The sequence below is a fragment of the Cetorhinus maximus genome, chromosome 16, assembly GCF_964194155.1.
Source record: "Cetorhinus maximus chromosome 16, sCetMax3.hap1.1, whole genome shotgun sequence".
NCBI lineage: Eukaryota > Metazoa > Chordata > Chondrichthyes > Lamniformes > Cetorhinidae > Cetorhinus > Cetorhinus maximus.
The window spans coordinates 61,974,847-61,994,961 of record NC_135894.1 but is presented as its reverse complement, the minus strand read 5'-3'; the positions used below and the strand labels follow the sequence as shown (position 1 = coordinate 61,994,961).

At 41.2% G+C, this 20,115-nt stretch overlaps 1 long non-coding RNA gene across 1 annotated transcript; it reads left to right on the top strand.

Moving 5' to 3' along the window:
* On the top strand, positions 1-19,374 carry LOC144691615 (uncharacterized). The gene is made up of 3 exons (XR_013579177.1): positions 1-1,326; positions 18,510-18,592; positions 19,185-19,374. It is a non-coding gene; the product is annotated as an uncharacterized LOC144691615 (long non-coding RNA).
* Positions 19,375-20,115: the final 741 nt, after the last annotated feature.

Here is a 20,115-nt window from a genome sequence, read left to right as displayed (position 1 = left end):
TGTGCGGTGGTCACTCCTACCAACACTGTCATGAACAGATGCACCTGTGGCAGGCAGGTTGGTGAGGATGAGGCCGTGTTTTTCCCTCTTGTTCGCTCCCTCCACCTGCTGCAGACCTAGTCTAGCAGCTACGTCATTTAGGACTCGGTCAGCTTGGTCAGTAGTGGTGCTACTAAGCCACTCTTGGTGATGGACATTGAAGTCCTCCAGCCAGAGTACATTCTGTGCTCTTGCTAGCCTCAGTGTTTCATCCAAGTGATGTTCAACATGGAGGAGCACTATCATCAGCTGAGTGAGGACGGAACGTGACAATTATCAGGAGGTTTCCTTGCCCATGTTTGACCTGATGCCGTGAGACTTCATGGGGTCTGGAGCTAATGTTGAGGACTTCCAGGGCAACTCTGTCCCGACTGTATGCCACCGTGCCACCACCACTGTTGGGTCTGTCCTGCCGGTGGGACATTATCTGCAAGCTTGGTTTCACATTTGATCCCGAGGTGGGTTTCCAACTTCATATTCCTGCCTTTTTCCATCTCCATAATATAGCTTGACTTCACCCTGTCTCAGCTCATCTGCTGCTGAAACCCTTATCCATACTTTAGTTACCTGTTGACTCAACTATCCCAACATACACATGGCTTAACTTCCACATCCCACCTCTGTAAACTTGAGGTCATCCAAAATTCGACTGCCTATGTCGCAACTCGCACAAAGTCCCATTCCTCCATCACCCTTGCACTCGCTGGCCTACATTTGCTTCTGGTCAAGCAGCATCTTGATTTTAAAATTCTCATCCTTGTTTTCAAATCCCTCCATGGCCTTGTGCATCCCCAATTTTAATCGCTCCATCATTACTGGGAATGTCTTCAGCTGCCTGGACCTTAAGCTCTGTAATTCTGTTCCTGCACCTCTCCGCCTCTCTACCTCACTCTCCTCCTTTAAGACACTTCTTAAAACCTCCCTCTTTGGCCAAGCTTTGGTCATCTGACCTAATATTTCTTTGTGGCTCGGTGTCATACTTAGTTTTATAACTAAGTAATGCTCCAGTAAAGCACCTTGGGATGTTTCGTTACATTCAAGGTACTATATAAATAAAAGTTTTTTGTTGTTGCAGCTGCAAACTTCTGATAGAAGTGCCACCTTCTAAATATTGCCTGCACCTCTTGAAGAGCTGCTGGCTAGTTTAGTTTTCTAATTAGCAGGCCACTATTAACAAGTCCTCATTTCTCTGTTTGCCTTGCATGGGAAGCCCATTCAAATGAGGAGGCAGAGCCTGAATTGGAATACCAAGGTTCGAGTTGTCCCCTTTACACCATGGATGGGCAGGTAGTTATTCCACAGGCATGAATATTCTAACTTTCAAATCCTCCTTGAGAAATCATTGTGCCATTGTGTCAGCACGTAAATATGTTTGCATTCACTTCCTTAACTTACAAACAATTTAGAATGCCTATTGACATCATAAAATGCTTAAGATTCTGTTACATGTGATGTTGATCTTGGAGAAGAGAGGAGAGGGGATTTGCTACTTTCATTAGTGTATTATGTAAGACCAGGAGCAATTCTCCTACATCCACCTCAGACAGGAGCAGTGTTTGACCGGCCTACGGTTCAGAAAGTGGGTGGTCCACTGTGCCACCTCCTTCAAAAGGACCTAGACCCACACAGCAATGTGAGGAGGTTGCCGGTAGTCGTTAAAGTCACCCTCTCCCTCAACTTCCACACAAGTGGATCCTTCCAGGCTGCAGCTGGCAACGTAGCTAACACTTCCCACTTTACGATCCGTTGCTGCATCAGGAAGGTGACAGAGTCTGTACTAGAGCAAAGCAGTTTGTGTGAGCATGTGGCTTTGCCAGGCTGGCTGGATTCCCAATGCTGCCTTTGAATGCTCAGCAGGACCCACATTTAAACGATGAGAGGTACTAGAACCACAAGGACTCCCACTTCATGAATGTGCAATTGGTGTGTGACCATGCAAGAACATCATGTCAGTGTATGTCTGTTATCCTGGTAGCAGCCGTGACACTATTGTGAGGCAATCAGCTATTCCCAGTGGCTATTATGGTGAACATGAGGCTGGTTGCTTGGTGCCAAGGGATAGCCTCCATACGCCTGGTTCATGGCTCGCCTCAGTCACCTTAATAATGGATTCTAGCATTTTCTCAATGACCGATGTTAGACTAACTGGCCTATAGATTTCTGCTTTCTGTCTTCCTCTTTTTTCCTTGAATAATGGTGATACATTTCTTCTTCTGCTGTCTATCCAAAGGCAGGTTCAACTCACAGCACCATGATCTCCATCATGGGTTGAACAAGGAGACAAGTCCTGAACCCAACCTGTGCCAGAACAGGGACTCGATCCCCATGCTGTTGGCACCAATCTGATCCACACCACCTGTCGAGCCAACTGGCCCACCCGAAGAGTCTGAGTTGTGGCAATATACACTTTTACATGCATGCTGTTGCCTGGAGTTATGAATAGTGATGATAGAGGCTTCAATTTTCTTTTGATCACATGGCTGACCAGTAATCTCTTCCACTCATATTGTCTACCATTAGCGTACGTTGGAAGGATTTACAAGTTGATACTCAATCTGTTTGGCTGCGTAAAACGTACACCTTCCTTGGCTATCAAGTCCTGGAGTGGGACTTGAACCTGAAATTTCTGGCTCAGAGGCAGGTTCACTACCCACTGCTCCACAAGATCTTTGGTGTTACATTTACAGTTTTCCAATCCCATTCCACTGGGGCCTTTCCAAAATCTAGAGATTCAGTGCAGTACCTTAGCAAAATTCATAACCTGTTGGAGGACAGATTGCTGGACTGCTGTGAGAACCTTCATGTCCCTTTGAGCACTGAGATCTGCAGCAGTCTGCAGTCTGAGTCTGCATGACAACAAGCAGGGGTCTCACGACCTCAGTCTTAGCTTCTACTGCAGCACTGAGACATTGGATGGCTTCATTCCAGGTGACGTCTTTGAGTTTCTTGTGGCACTGCTGCCAAATCCTTGGAACCTGATTCCAGGAATTGGCCTTCCAGGCCAGTTGCTCTCATTCCCTTCTCGGAGTGTGTCTTGAGGGGCTGCTGGTTCCTCCTTTCCACCTCCTGTACTAATGCCTCCAGCACCAGATACAAAAACCTGGTAGCTCCCTCTCTTGCCTCATGCTCTACTTTCTATACTTCTCCTTGTAGTCGATTCCTCTACAGGGTATCAACAACAGCTTCTGTATAATGAGTGCAACTCCCCTTTAAGCGAGGTGCCTTTAACACGTGCAGGCGACCTGACATTGGCACAAGCCATGCACCCGCTTGGCTCCTTGTTGCGTGTGCAGCCAGTCAGCAGCATTTTTGATGCTGGCCTGCACACAAACCATTGAAATGAGGAGGCAGCACAAAGCTTGTGTGCTGACTGCCTCAAAAGGACTGTGCGCGGAGTAATCGCAAGTCATGACACCCGACCCTGAAAACGAGAGTAATTACATTTTTTCCCAGTGAGGATACTTACTCCTATTGGTTGAAGAGTCTCCCTGTTGCTGCTCAGCCCACAGATCTCTCAGATCCCCTGACAGGGTGCCACACTGGACTAGATGCTCAATTTAGTAGGAATTTCTGCTGATAGGCTTATGAAGAGTTTCTGGGAAACTATGCAAGGTGAGTGGCAAAAGCCAGTCCTTCACCACTCAGCAAAATCTGGGCCAATGTGCTTGACATGGTCATAAACCACTTTTTCTTTGAAAAAATCTTTGTTACTTTAAAGAGCATGTTAAAGACAGAGGTGATTGCCATTGCAGAGAGGCACAAAAGTCCCAGGAAATTATGGCATAATGTAAGTAATTGTGTAAATCACTTGCCCTATAATTTCATGGGTCATTTGCACTGTAAAATGGGTCTATGATGTAGCTATGTGATTACCATGGCACAAGTCTCCAAGAATGTCTGGACCTTTATTTCAATTTCAGTAAAAACTAGGAATATTTAGATTTCTGAATTCAATGATCATCCAAATTTTTTATTGTGCTGATGACTGAAAGGAATTGCGACTCTGCTTACACCACCTCAGTTGGACTGCGTTAAGAGGAAAGGCTAGAGTTTTTTAATTTTCATATCCAGGATGACTGTGATTGGAAACCCTGTAAAACAATGCAGTGGGACTGGCTTGTTGGGCTATTGGATTCCACCAAGTATTTTCAATTGATAGAACTGAATCTTTCGGCGTGGACAGAAAATGTCCTCCCTAAGATGCAACGTCTTTGGTATCTCATTTGTGCAGATAGAGAATTGTTGCATGTCCGAAGACTGACTGTAATCCCACTTTGATTGTAAGTGGAACCTTTAAATATTTCTCTGCAATTGGGATTCCTACCCATCGCCAGATAGGTTTAGTGTTATTCAATGAAGAGTATTCGATTAATCAATTTCAGTCTGTTTTTGGTCTGTTAGATACAGATTAAACTCATCATCATGTTCAAGATTTTGCAATTCAAACCACTGGAAAAATCTACATCTGTAGAGTTTCTATTTGCCTTATCTAGAGTGCACACTCTCCCTGTAGGGATATACACTATTTAGCTAATCATTGAAGACTGGTGCAGGTTGACAAAAGCAAAAGCTTGTGGTGCTATCTGTAACTCAGTAGGAAGAATCCTAGCACACCCCTCCCACCATCCCCACCTACCTTCCCCTAACGATGAGCTAGGATGGCTGATCAGTGATTAAAGTGCCCTGATATACTGTCGACCTGACTAGTTCAAGTGTTAGATTAGATGCCTGCCCTGAAGGATCAGTTTAGTTTCATCCTCCTCAACATCCACGGAGTTAAATCCCAACTTCTGCTAATTACAAGTGCTAATCCAGCCAATGGGTCAGCGTTACCTGGCCACCTAATGTTCTGAGTAACATTCCTTAGATTCCATAACAGAAGCAACCATCTCCCTTGACATCCTAGGAAGCTAAGGGAAAAACCTGATCTTAGAAGCCCAGGAAAAATAACTATAGAAGGAAGCACTATTCATGAAATGATGATAAAACTAGTAGGACCTGTATTTATTATACTGTTAGATATAAACAATTGTGTTGCTTAGAAGCAGTCAGTTATTTAATTTATAATAAAAGGAAATAATGGATCCTAGTTATGTACAAATGCAATTGACACAATCAAAAAGCAGACCATTTTGCCTCTTAAAAATATATTGGACAGATATAGCTCAAAATCGGTAGTTATTTATACTTAACGAATGCACAGATCAAGCAAATCAGTTCTGTTAATCAACAAATAGAAAAATGTAAAGCTTTCTCCAAAACACAGTAAATGTTCAGCTATAGATTTAAGTTTACAAAACATCTGAACATCACCATCACAGCTAAAGACCAACCATTGAGGTGATGAGTTTTTTTTTAAATAAACAGATGGATTTTTAGCCTTAAACCCCAGATTGAAAATGGAGCCCTGTGCTTCACAGCTGTTTCCCAAAGTGTTAATAGGCCTTTATTGCTGTTTTGGCATTGACATTTCTGTATTTGAAATGAACAGTTCAGAGTTTATCTTTCACAGGCTAGGCCAAGACACTAGCTCACAGGGATAGCTCAGACAAACTGAGCTCACAGCACCAACATTGGAGACAACAAAATTTTCATTACAAATACTCCCCTGTTCACATTGCTAGCTAAGCCTTCTGAAATATGACTGGAATTTGGGCAACCCTTTAGGACCCTGGTTTTATGAATGCAATAACTTAAAATGCCAAAGGTATTTGCAAGAAAATGCTTTACACCTTAGAATAATAAAGTTTATGGCACTGGGAAAGGCCCTTGGCCCATCGTGTCTGTGACAGCTGATAAACAAGCCACCCAGCCTAAACCCACTTTCCAGCATTTGGCCTGTAGCTCTGCAGGTTACCAATGGTGGAACAATAAAATAAACAAGATGCAAAATTAGAGGGTTGAAGTGCATATCCAGACACCTTTTAAACAAGTTGAAGGTTTCTGCCTCTACTAGCCTTTCAGGCAGTGAGTTCCAGGCCCCCACAACCCTCTGAGTGAAAAATCTTTCCTCATCTCCCCTTAATCTTTCTACCAATCACTTTAAATCTAAGCCCCCTAGTCACTGGCCTCTCTGATAAAGTAAATAGGCCCTTCCCATCCACTTTATCTAGGCCCCTCACAATTTTGTACATCTCAATCAAATCTCCCCTCAGCCTTCTCTGTTCCAAGGAGAACAACCTCAGCCTATCAAATGTTTCCTCATGGCTGCATTTTTCCAGTCCTGGCAGCATCCTCGTAGATCTCCTCTCTACCCTTTCTAATGCAAACTTTGACTGACTCAATCCTATGGTTTTATCACCTGACCACAATACCCGTGATTTTTGCTTACAATATATAAAGCATATAAATTATGAAAATATCAGTGATCAATTTGCTCACTATGAGGATGGTAACCTGATCTTTGGCCCCCATAGGACTGCTGCACACCAAATGCTGCCATCCCAGTTATCAAGGCACTGAGGCTTATGTAGCATCTCAGCTCATGATACATGGTAATGCAACTCTAAACTGCCCGTGACACTGAAATTGTGCACCAAGCTTATGTTAGGCTTGTTAACCTAGATGTTAGCATACCTGTTAAGTTATTTAGGGACCATCCAAGCAGTTTTCCACATACAGAATAGTCATGTGACATGGATGCTATATACTTCCCATATATGGGGTCCTTTAGCTTTAACAAAATAACAACAACTTATATTTATATAGTGCCTTTAACAATAACAACAACTTATATTTATTCAGCGCTTTTACGGTAGCTAAATATCTCAAGGAGCTTCATAGAAATATTATCAAAGCAAATTTAATAGCAAGCCCCATGAGATATTGGGGCAGAAGACAGGAAGCTTGGTCAAAGAGATGGGCTCAAGGTGCAGCTTAAATGAGGAAAGTGAGGTAGAGAGGTGAAGAGATTTAGGGAGGGATTCCCAGAATGTTGGCCCAAGCAACTGAAGGTAGGGCCACCAAAGGTGGAGAAATTAAATAAGCAAGATGCAGAATTGCAGGGTTGTCAGGCAGGAGGAGATTTCAGATTTAGGGAAAGGTGGGACAATGGAGGGATTTGAAAATAAGGATGAGAATGTTAAAATTGAACTGATGCTTAACTGAGAACTGAAGTAGGTCAGTGAGCACATATGGATGAGTGAATGGGACTGGGTGTGAGATAGCGTACAGGGTGCAGTGTTTTGGATGTTGACAGAGGATGAAAGGAAGGATTCTGGCCTGGAATATGTTGGAGTAGTCTAGAGCGAACAAAGGCATGGCTGATTTCAGCAGCAGATCAGGAGTTACCTGCTGTGTTTGTTTGCAGATCGTTCTGTAACTTATTACTTGTTTTACACACCTCTTCTGCAATTTACATACTAGGACGTATATGCCTATCTATTGTCTTAACTTTGTTCTACAAACCCCAGCTAGAAGATCCCATGTGTATTGATGTGGTCCATCTCGCATACTCCTCGACAGGATATAAGAAAAAACTTGTTTGAAAAGGATTTCTGTTTGCATTTATTTCTCTTGTTCTCACTCAGTCTCTATTGTGGACTTTTATATCTTTCCTTATTTTCTTGATGCCGCTATGGTCATTGCTGCTGTGAACTTCTCTTGTTTCTTCTAAGCTGTAAATGTTCTCTCCATCCTCCCTGAATATGCATTGTGCTCAAATTGAGAGTCATTACACACTGTCCGTTAAGCACTTCAACAAGTTCTTCCTTCTTCCTAAAAAAGGCTGTTGAATCGTGAGGCTAATTCACACTTCCCGCTTTATCTTATTTCCAACCCCCGCCCCCACAACCGACACTAGCTGGTGTCCTGCGCTGTCCGACCTTATGAAACAAGAGATGAAAACAAAAAACTGCGGATTCTGGAAATCCAAAACAAAAACAGAATTACCTGGAAAAACTCAGCAGGTCTGGCAGCATCGGCGGAGAAGAAAAGAGTTGACGTTTCGCGTCCTCATGACCCTTCAACAGAACTGAGTAATATTAGGAGAGGGGTGAAATATAAGCTGGTTTAAGGTGTGTGTGTGGGGGGGGGCGGGGGGGGGGGGGGGGGAGGGTGGTTGTAGGGACAAGCAAGCAGTGGTAGGAGCAGATAATCAAAAGATGTCACAGACAAAGGAACAAAGAGGTGTTGAAGGTGGTGATATTATCTAAACGATTGTGCTAATTAAGAATGGATGGCAGGACACTCAAGGTACAGCTCTAGTGGGGGTGGGGTGGAAAGGCTAACAGGGCATTAAAGGTATAGATTTAAAAATAATGGAAATAGCTGTGAAAAGAAAAATCTATATAAATTATTGGAAAAAATAAAAGGGAGGAGGATGAAACGGACACCCTGGTCCACTCCTCCATCACCCCCTACTCCTCAACCCCCACCTATGGCACCTCCCCATGCCCACGCAAAAGATGCAACACCTGCCCCTTCACTTCCTCTCTCCTCACCGTTCAAGGGCCCAAACACTCCTTTTAAGTGAAGCAGCATTTCACTTGCATTTCCCCTAACTTAGTCTACTGCATTGGTTGCTCCTAATGCGGTCTCCTCTACGTTGGAGAGACCAAACGTAAACTGGGCGACCGCTTTGCATACACCTGCGGTCTGTCCGCAAGAAAGACCCAAACCTCCCTGTCGCTTGCCATTTTAACATTCCACCCTGCTTTCTTGCCCACATTTCTGTCCTTGGCTTGCTGCATTGTTCCAGTGAAGCCCAACGCAAACTGGAGGAACAGCACCTCATCTTCCGACTAGGCACTTTACAGCCTTCCAGACTGAATATTGAATTCAACAACTTTAGATCTTAAACTCCCTCCTATATCCCCACCCCCTTTCCGTTTCTTCCCCCTCCCTTTTGTTTTTTCCAATCATTTATATAAATTTTTCTTTTCCCACCTATTTCCATTATTTTTAAATCTATACCTTTAATGCCCTGTTAGTCTTTCCACCCCACCCCCACTAGAGCTATCTGTACCTTGAGTGTCCTGCCATCCATTCTTAATTAGCACATTCGTTTAGATAATATCACCACCTTCAACACCTCTTTGTTCTTTTGTCTGTGACATCTTTTGATTATCTGCTCCTATCACTGCTTGCTTGTCCCTACAACCACCAGCAGCCCCCCAACTTCTCTCCACCCCCCCACCCCCCCACCTTAAACCAGCTTATATTTCACCCCTCTCCTAATATTACTCAGTTCTGTTGAAGGGTCACGAGGACTCGAAACGTCAACTCTTTTCTTCTCCGCCGATGCTGCCAGACCTGCTGAGTTTTTCCAGGTATTTCTGTTTTTGTTCTTATGAAACAAGCTTCACATATCCAATAGAAAACCTCCATTCAAAGATTTTCTCAAGATCCCTTGAGCACCACTCTGCAACAATCAAATTAAATGAGGACTGTGAAATATTCTTTAAATTCTGATTCACCCCTCTTGGGTTCTGCCTTTTTTGTTTAAATAGTGGAATAAAGGCATAATGGTTTGTGAGGCTTCAAAAAATATTCTAAAAAGCAGTCTTAAAGGCCTCCTGTTAAAATACTGCAGAGGAAACTAAATGGATTTCTCAAGATCTAATAATGGGTGCAGCTAAGGATAATAATTCAGTTTCTGAAGGTAACCAGTTTGATGATATGGCTGTTCAACGAATAATCGAGGCAGGAAATGGTGTGTTGGTATTCCAATAAAAACGTGCTGTCTGCTGGAGCTTTCACGAGTGGTACCAAGGAGGAGGGGATGACTTAATTTTATCTTCCATATTCTCTTTAAAGTAACCTTTGCCTAAATGATTTTTAAACTTCTGAGACTAAATGGTATATATTTTGTGATGCAGATTGTAACCAAAAGTGTATTTTTCCCCTTTTGTTGGTGAGACAGCCGACTGCCATGTAGTTTTATATACATTTATAGCAGCTCCTATTAGATTTATGCGCACAAGTTCTGTAACACTAACTTCACATGGCTAGCCATTTCAGTACTTATTTCCAGAGTTATCTAACTAGTAATGTCCCCCTGTTAATTAAACCTGGAAACTTTGATACTGAAGATTTCTGGTTATGAATATTTGATGGATTATCTGTTTGCGTTTGATGGGTGAAAGACACGAGGTAACATTTGTATGGGAATGCCAAGACAATAATGTGCTGCTTGTGATGATTGCACTCTATTTTGTGTGCATATATCTTCTTAAAAGCTTCATAAAATTGAAAAAGCATGCGTATACTTTCTTGTATTTAATAACAGACCGTGCAAAATGCCGAATCTGAAAACCGCTATTTATGGTTTGAGTAATGAAAGATATGAAATTGTTTCTTTGGGTTCAGAGGATTAGTGAGAGGTTTATGTTAGGGTAGTGATTTATGACTTAGTGTCATGTAGGGACCTCCGAGCACGGCCACAATGAATACTAACAGAACATCAACATTAACAACTTTGTGAGAAACAACGTGATAAACTTTTATCAAATTATTTTTGAGGACTGAAGACATATGATAAGGTGCCACATATGAAACATGTTTACAAAATGAAGGTACATGATAGAGGGGTGCTTAAGGGAAAGAAAGCATACAGAACGGGTAATGGTATGCTTTTCTAAGAGCTAGGATGTGGGCCAGGCTGTGCCCGATTTTTATATAAAAGACTTGGTACTTAGACACAAGAGGCAACGTACTGAAGCTTGCTGATTATACTAAATTTGGAGGCATTGCAAACTGAGGAGTTATGCAGGAAGATTAAAAAGAGAACTGTGGTAATCTGATGTGTAATATACCTTTAAGTAGAATGTTATAATAGAAGATAACATGATCTTATTATCCAATGACAGAGTAGTGCAGGCTATCTTGGTAGTCTGTAGTCAGTAGTTGGTAGTCTAGAGTAACAGTCTGTAATGTAGAGACAGGGTTTTAGTTGTAAGTACACAAGTGTAGCTGCTGAGTTCCTTTGTAAACAAATAGAATGTATTCTACATACGAACTGTCTACTGATCTGCTATCTCCATGGTACCAACTCAGTCATCCCGAAACAAGTGTGCAACCCGGATGCATTAGTCCAACTAAACTAGTGACCAAGGATCTAACAAACTGGCAATGAGATGAAAAAAGCAAGAAAACGCAAGGAAGGATGAAAAAAAAGCGAGGAAAGAAATCAATTGAACCAAAGTTGGGCTGTACCTCGCACGGTAATTGTAGGTAGAATTTCCGTCCTAATCGAGAAGCAGCCCCATTGAAGTGTGCCGCAGTTGGAAGAGTTGTTTTGACCCAACAGTGGATAATTGTTCTCGTTATGTTGAACACCTCACGTTCTTTTTCCAAACTAATGACATTGCAGGGGAGGAGAAGAGGAGCGCGATCCTCTTATCCATGTGTGGGAGTAAGACTTATGGATGGATTGATCAAAGTTTAATGGCACCCAGTGCCCCGGATTCGAAAAGGTTTGATGATTTAGTGAACCTTGTGAAGAATCATTACTAGCCCAAGCCCTCAGTAACGATGCAACAGTTTAAATTTAACTCAAGAAATCGAGCCCCAGTGGAGACAGGTGCTTGTTATGTGGCAAGTCTGAAACAGTTAACAGAATATTGCGAGTTTGGTACTTCTATAAATGAATTGCTTAGAGATCTTTTGGTGTGCAGTATAAATGAAGATTTGATTCAGAAGAGATTACTGTCTGAAACAAATTTGGATTTTCAGAAGGTGCAGGAAATAGTACTGGCTATGGAAGGCGCAGTGAGGAACTCGAAAACCATACAGGGAGTGCAAAATGGCACCGTCCCCCATGTTGGGCAACAAGCCCCAGCCAAAAAGGGCATGAAAATGTACTGCTCTGATGAGAAGCAGGAAGCAGCCACAGCTTACAGACAAATAAAAAGAAATGACTTGGCAACAAAAACATGGAATAATGGTAACAGAGGTGGAAGCAAACAACCTTGTAATGAATCGAAGTTTTAAAAAATCGAATGTTTTTACTGTCATTGATATGGATACCTCATGAGACTTTGCAAGGATAGAATCAGGTAGACTTTCAATCAAAAGAAAAAACCCCGTGAGATTCATAACATAGAAGAAGAACCTGAAGTAACAGAGTCTGATATTGTATAATTTAAAGGTAGGAAGAACAGGACCAATCTATGTAACTTTGAGGGTGAATAATAGGCCTATCAGAATGGAGGTGGATACAGGAGATTCCTCTCCAGTGATTGGTGAGCATACCTTTAAATACCTGAATCATGGGGAATGTAAATTAAATTTGGAAGAAACGGATGCCAAAATCAAAGGCATAAGCACGGTTACTGTACAGTACGGAAGTCTATTAGTGAAATCACCCTTGATGGTGATAGCAGGTGAGGGGCCAAATCTCCTTGGATGAAACTGGCTGAAAGAAAGTAAATTGGGTTGGACTGAGACCTTCCAACTGAGAGCCACTGGGTTACCTGAGCTACTACAAAAATACACCTCAGTTTTCCAAGATGAACTCAGGATGATCAAAGGGCTGCGAGCAACAATTCATGTTGATCCAGACTCTACCCTCTGATTTATGAAAGCAAGACCAGTACCTTATGCAATGCAGGAAAAGGTAGATGCTGAATTGGATAGTTTAGAGAGACTGGGAGTGATAGGACCTGTGCAGTTCTCAGAATGGGCAGCACCAATAGTACCCATACTTAAGCCTGACCAAAGCGTTCGAATTTGTGGAGACTACACACTGACTGTTAATAAAGCGGCTAAGTTGGACAGACACCACATACCAAAAATTGAAGACTTGTATGATAAGCTGGCAGATGGAACCATCTACACAAAGCTTGATTTGAGCCATGCTTATCAACAATTGGAGTTAGAGAAGATCTCCCAAAGTTTGTCACAATTAATGCACACAAAGGGTTGTACCAATTTACCCATTTGCCTTTTGGTGCCATATTCCAGAGGACAATGAAAATTTACTGCAGGGATTGCCTCATGTTGTAGTTTATTTAGATAATGTTCTAGTGACAGGACTCACTGAAAAGGAGCATTTGGCAAACTTGGAAGATGTTTTGAAGTGTTTTTCACAGGTGGGAGTGCATTTAAAAAAAGAAAAGTGCATGTTCCAAGCAAAAGAGAGAGTCTATTTAGGTCACAGGGTAGATGTACAGGGTCTCCACCCGGTTGAAGAAAATGTGAGAGTCATCAGCACCAAGGAATACCTCTGAGCTCAAATCATTTTTGGGGATAATCAATTACTATGGATGCTTTTTGCCTAGCTTGTCGACAGAACTGGCACCCCTGTCTTACCTACTCAAGAAAAACCAACCTTGGTCTTGGCAAACACCACAGAAAGAAGCTTTCACAAAAGTGAAACAGCTGTTGTATTCATCCACCCGATTAATACATTTTGACCAAAGAAAAGAGTTAGTTCTGACATGTGATGCATCTCCTTATTGAGTGGGAGTAGTGCTCTCCCATCGAATGGACAATGGCTCAGAACGACCTATTGGATATGTGTCAAGAACGCTCAACACAGTGGAAAAGGGATACCCAGAAAAAGGACTGTCAATCATCTCTGGTGTCAAGAAATTTCACCAGTATGTACACGGTCATCATTTTACTATCGTTTTGGACCATAAGCCTTTGCTAGAATTGTTCAGCGAGGACAAGGCAATACCACCCATAGCCTCAGCAAGAATACAGAGATGGGCGTTGATTTTGGCAATGTATGAGTATACTTTCATCCACAGACCTGGAAATCAGATTGCAAATGCTGATGCGAAAGAAAACGATGAGAATGTTCCAGTTCCTCAAGAACTCGTTTTATTATTGAACTCCTTAGATTCATCACTGGTATGTGCTAGACAGATCACAGGCTGGACAAGCTGAGACCCAGTCTTATCCAAAGTACAAGAACAAGCTCTTCACAGTTGGTCACAAGATCAGGAATCTGATGAAATGAAGCCGTATTTTCACAGAAGATAGGAGATAACCAGCCAGAATGGTATCTTATTGTGCGGAGCTAAAGTGATTGTTCCTCCAAAAGGACGAAAGCCATTGCTAACTGAACTACATAGTGCACATCCAGGTATTTGCCAAATGGCAGCCATAGCATGCAGCTATCTCTGGTGGCCTGGAATGGATGGGGAAATAGAGAGCTTAGTGAGAAGTTGTATGCAGGGTCAGCAAGTGCAAAAGTTACCTCCAACAGCTCCGTTACACCCGTGGGAGTGACCAGGCAGGCCATGGGTGTGATTGCATATTGACTATGTGGGACCTTTTATGGGAACGATGCTTCTCCTTATTGTTGATTCCCACTCAAAATGGATGGGCGCATATGAGGTAAAGTCACCAACATCCTCTGTTACAATTGACAAGCTGCAACAAAGTTTCGCCATCAACGGACTACCAGAAGTGGGTAGTATCAGACAATGGCGCTGTTTCAACAGTTTATCAACCTCAATGGTATTACTCATGTAAAAACTTCACCATACCACCCTTCTTCAAATGGACTGGCCAAGTGAGCAGTTCAAACATTCAAAAATGGTATGAAGAAATTAAATGGAGACTCCATAGTGACCAAGTTGGCACATTTTCTTTTCCATTATAGAACCACCCTCACATAATAACAGGTGTTACACCTGCGGAATTGTTGATGAATCACCGTCTCAGGATGAGATTGAGCTTAGTAATGCTAAATTTATGGGGAAGGTGGAAAGGAGTCAGGGAAGTCAGAAAATTGTACATAATTGGCATAGTCATGACAGAAAGTTTACCGTAGGAGAGACGGTATATGTGAAAAATTCTGGTGAAGGACCTAAGTGGTTATTAGGTGAAGTAAGTGAAGTCACTGGACCTCTTTCTTACCACGTGAAAGTAGAAGACTGAATCATACGGAGACATATAGATCATATAAGGCGGAGAGAACAAAATATCAGGAAATGATTCCTCCAGTGTTCACGACGCATCAGCATCTCCTGTTGAAAGAACTCAGCTGAGTACAGATGTATTTGAAGGATCGGCTGTACCTCCAAAAGTTGAGTAAACAGATTTGCAGGTGCCCACCAAAGAACCTGATGATCGGACAACACCAGAAAAGCAGGTTCCTGCCAAAAGATTTGAAGCTGTAAAGCTGAGACGTTCTACATGCATAAGGAAACCCCCAGCATTTGTAAATTACTTATCTGTGCAAATAATTTGATGTTTTGAGAACAATTGTAATTGTAACTGTAAAATATATTTCTGAGTAAAGGGGGAGGAATGTGGTAACTGATGTGTAATATACCTTTAAGAAGAATGTTATAATGGAAGATCACATGATCTTATTATCCAATGACACAGTAGTGTAGGCTACCTTAGTAGTCTGTACTCTGTAGTCAGTAGCCTAGAGTCTGAAATGTAGAGACAGGTTTTAGTTGTAAGTACACAAGTGTAGCTGTCGAGTTCCTTTGTAAATAAATAAAATGTGTTCTACATAAGAAATGCCTACTGATCTGCTAACTCTATGGTACCAACTCGATCATCCCAAAACAAGTGTGCAATGGGATCCAACAGCCCAACTAAACTAGTGACCAAGGATCCAACAAGAACAGGTGGCTTACAGGAGTGATGGATGCTGGATACAGTTCAATGCAGAAAAATGTGGAGTGCTTTATTTTCAAAAGAGTGAAAAGGAGCATAAGCTAAATGGCAAGATGCGTATGAGAGAGATTGATATCTTTAAAGGGAGTAGTTCAGGCTTTAAAAAGGCAAATGGAGTTCCAAGTTTCATATATAAGGGAATTGAATGTAAAAGCAAGGAGGTGATTATAATATAACCAATGTCATGCACAATTGGAGTATCACCAAGGACCCCATAGTCTGTCAGGGCCTTCAGTTCAATAGGGCCCATAGTTCACCAAAGCTTTAAATTGTAGGAGAGAAGAACAGGAATGTCATGAAGTAGTATTCTATTGACATGAGCTTGAGCTTTAAAGTACATAGATTGTAGGAAGATGACTGAGTGAGCTAATTCATTGCATCGATTTGGGCTCCTGGGAGAAATATGCTTTACAAGTTGTTAGAGGTTTAAGACTATCATATATCAACTATTGATGTTTGTGAGACGGTCATTTTCAGTAGTGCATTTTCTTCATCCACAATTAGTCATTTAATTAATAAGTCACTTAGCATTTATCTGACCTCCATATTGATTCGTCATCTATTTCAAACAACTGCCGGGGAGAACAATATTGGCCATACTTGGGTAAGTAAGGACAAACTCTTTGTTTTCAACTGTTTTAATGTAGAAATCATGTATATTCTCCCCCTTTTTTGATCAAATTAAAATGCATTTTTAAATGCAAGTAGTATCAAAAACTCAACCTTCAAAAGTATCTTTGTTCTAATCCAACTACAGATACACTGCATTCCCTAACTCAGTTCAGCAAGATTGCATAGTACTGTACTTAAGGACCCTTAGAAGAGAAAGTAAGAGTCATCTACTGCTACAATTTACCCTGTAACCTGTAGGTACAGACCATTTCTAAAACAAATTTAAAATAACAATGAAAATCTTATTAAGCTACTTGCAAATAAAATTAGCCAAAGGGCAGGAAGAGGTACAGTCATGTGCTCATGTGAAAATTTGAGTATCTTTTTTTAGTTCATTCATGTGGTCCCAGCATTATTGCCCATCCCTAATTGTCCTTGAGAAGGTGATGATGAGCCAGCCATAGCAGTCCATGTCATTAATGCATTCCTACAGTGCTGTTAGAAAGGAAGCTCCGGACTTTGACCCAGAGACATGAAGGTATCTCGGTATATTTCCAAATCATTATGGTGTGTAATTTGGAGGGGAACTTCTGAGTGGTGGTGTTCCCATGAACCTGCTGCCCTTGTCATTCTTGGTGGTAAAGGTTGGAGTTTGAAAGGTGCTATCAAAGGAGTGAATTGCTTCGGTGCACCTTGGAGATGGTACACACAGCTGTCTCTGTGCACCGGTGGTGGAGGGAATGAATGTTTTTGATAATGGGTGGGGTCTCTGCCTTGTAGATCGAGGACAGGCTTTAGGGAGTCAGGAGGTGAGTTACTCCCTGCGAAATTCCTAGCCTCTGACTTGCTCTTGTAGCATTTATGTGGCCAGTCCAGTAAGTTTCTGGTCCATTGTAACCTCCAGGAAGTCGATGGTGTTGGATTCAGTGATGGTAATAGCATTGAGTGTCAAGGGAGATGGTTAGATTCTCTCTTGTTGGAGATGGTCATTGCTTGGAACATGTGTGGTGTGAATGTTATTTGCCACTTATTACACAAGCCTGCTTCATTATCTGAGGAGTTGAGAATGGTATTGAACATTATGCAATCATCCATGAACATCCCCACTTCTGTACTTATAGTGGAGGGAAGGTCATTGAAGAAGCAGATGAAGATGTTTGACCCCAGGACACTATCCTGAGAAACTCCTGCAGTGATGTCCTGGGGCTGAGATGATTGACCTTCACTAACCACAACCATCTTCCTTTGTGCTAGGTATGACTGCACCTGTTGGAGAGTTTTCCCCAATTCCCATTGACTTCAATTTTACTAGGACTCCTTGATGCTGCACTCGGTCAAATGTTACCTTGATATCAAGGGCTATCAATCCAAGTTTACCACTGCAATTCAACTTTTTTGTCCATGTTTGGACCAAGGCTGTAATGAGACCTGGAACTAAATGATCCTGGTGGAACCTAAACTAAGAATCGGTGAGCAGGCTATTGTTGATGACTGATGGGGTAATAACTGGCAGGATTGGATTTGTCCTGATTCTTGTTGACAGGACTGGGCAATTTTCCACTGTATGGGTAGAGTACAATGACCAATAATACATACAAGCACCATTTTTACTACTCTCACCTATCAATTCACACTTCCCATGTTCAATGAGATGTAAGAATTTTTAAAATGTCGAATTTCATTCCTTTTGTAGTTAGATATTAACCAATGTTATTATTCAAGCGTGATTATATGTGTTCAAGAGAACGAGTTAACCCAATTGTCATTAAGTAATTCTTGGTCAATGTGATCTATATAATCAGCAATAATTTGGTATGTGCTGCTACAACACTTTTGCCATTAAATATGGTCTTTTATTTCTGTCATGCCTTTCGTTATGACTTTTTTTTTGTTTCTCCAGTACCTGGTTTTACTCACACACACACACACACACACACAGACAGAGAGAGACACACACACAAACACACACCAGATTGGTTGCTGCAATGCTATTGGAATCAACACTTTCAAATATTCCTACTTTCTGTCATATATACAAACCATTGCAGTGAAATCTTTTTCAAGTGGTATCTTAATTGTGTCCATTTCATTGCATCAGGAGCTGACTAACAAATTAATACAAATTGGCAATTTATTAGGAGCTTACATATCTAGTTTCAATCGTTCACTCCTATTTGTTGAAAATTTGTGACTGGTGCTGATGAACCTTTTTCTTAAAAAGAATAAAAGCTTATTTATTTAAATAAATTTGTGATCTGTATCACTTTTTTCAGCATTGCATCTTACTGAAGATCTCTTCCCAATTAATGGTTTAGGAAGGAATGAGATGCACGAAACATTAAAATCGGTATTTCAGGTGATAAAGCTATTAAAAAAGTTAATGGAATATTTGGTTTTCTGGGGATTTATGTCTTGAATATAAAAATCAAGATGTGCTGTGAATTCATTTAAGACCTTTTTAAGTACACATTCGGAGTTTTGTTTGCTTTTGGACCCTGCAATATAGAGAAAACGGCTGAGGTAATAGGTTATGCCATAGATTTACTAGAGTGCTGCCTGGTATGAAGGAATGCAAATATGAAAATAGGCTTGGAAAAATTGAGGCTGTTTTCATTAGAACAGAGGCAGTCACAGCATGATTTGATAGAGGTGCTTGAAACTATATAAACAGATAACACAGAATAAATACCAACAAACTGTTTCAGTAGCCTAGCCTGAGGAGATGTAAGAATAAGAGTAAATGTAAGAGATTTAGGGAGGAGAGCAGGCACAATGTGAGGATAGTGAGACACTAGTATAGGAACACAATGCGTGTTCTTCCAAGATGTTTTTGTCACCAATTTGAACAATCTGGAATACATTTAATTTACTTTGTTACTGTACAAATTTTGAAATATTTGTATTTGCTGTAATGTAATGCCTATGAATGTGTGTCTCCCCTCTCCTAGTGGGCTTCCCTCTGACCCAAGAACACCTCATTCCTATCCTGGTAAAATTGAAATGAACCACTGATTGAATATTTTTTCACATTTGGTGACCTTCGTGAACTTCTAACGTTTTGTTTTTCAGTTTTATGCAAGCAAAGATATTGGCAATTGTAATCACAGCACAAAATAAAGTACCAAATAATTTATTTCTCTCATATTCATGCCTATAATAATAATTGCAAGTTATGCCTTGATTGGGCAGCACATTTTTTTAGCCCCAAACAGACAGTCCAGGTGCATTCTGAATTTCTTCAAAAATGATTAAAAGACTCTTCAATTGTAGAATGCACTGTATTCTATTTTCCTTAATGCTGTGGTCTTTGTGGTCTTGGAGAAATAATGAGGGCTTTAAGAAAGGTACTGCAATAATCATGGCTGATTTTAATCCACGTATAAATTGGACAAATCAGATTGGCAAAGGTAGCTTAGAAGATTGGTTCATTGAGCATATTTGGAACAATTTCTTAGAGCAGCATGTTTTAGAGCCAACCAGGAGACCATTCTAGACCTGGTAATGTGCTTTAGGACAGGATTAGTTAATGATCTCATAGTAAAGGAGCCTCTAGGTAGCAGTGATCATAACATGATTGAATTTCGCATTAGTTTTTAGGGTGAGAAGTGTAGCTCTAAGATTAGTGTTTTAAACTTAAATGAAGACAATTACAAGGGTATGAAGACAAGGCTAATGTAATCTAGGAAATTAGGTTAAAGGGTAAAATGGTGATGCAGTGGCAGACATGTAAGGAGATATTTCATAACTTTCAGCAAAGATATATCCCAGTGAGAAAGAAAAGCTCTGAGAAGGACACACAATCCATGGCTAACTAGGGAAGTTAAGGACAGTATCAAATTGAAAGAAAAAGCATACAATTTTGCAAAGATTAATGGTAGA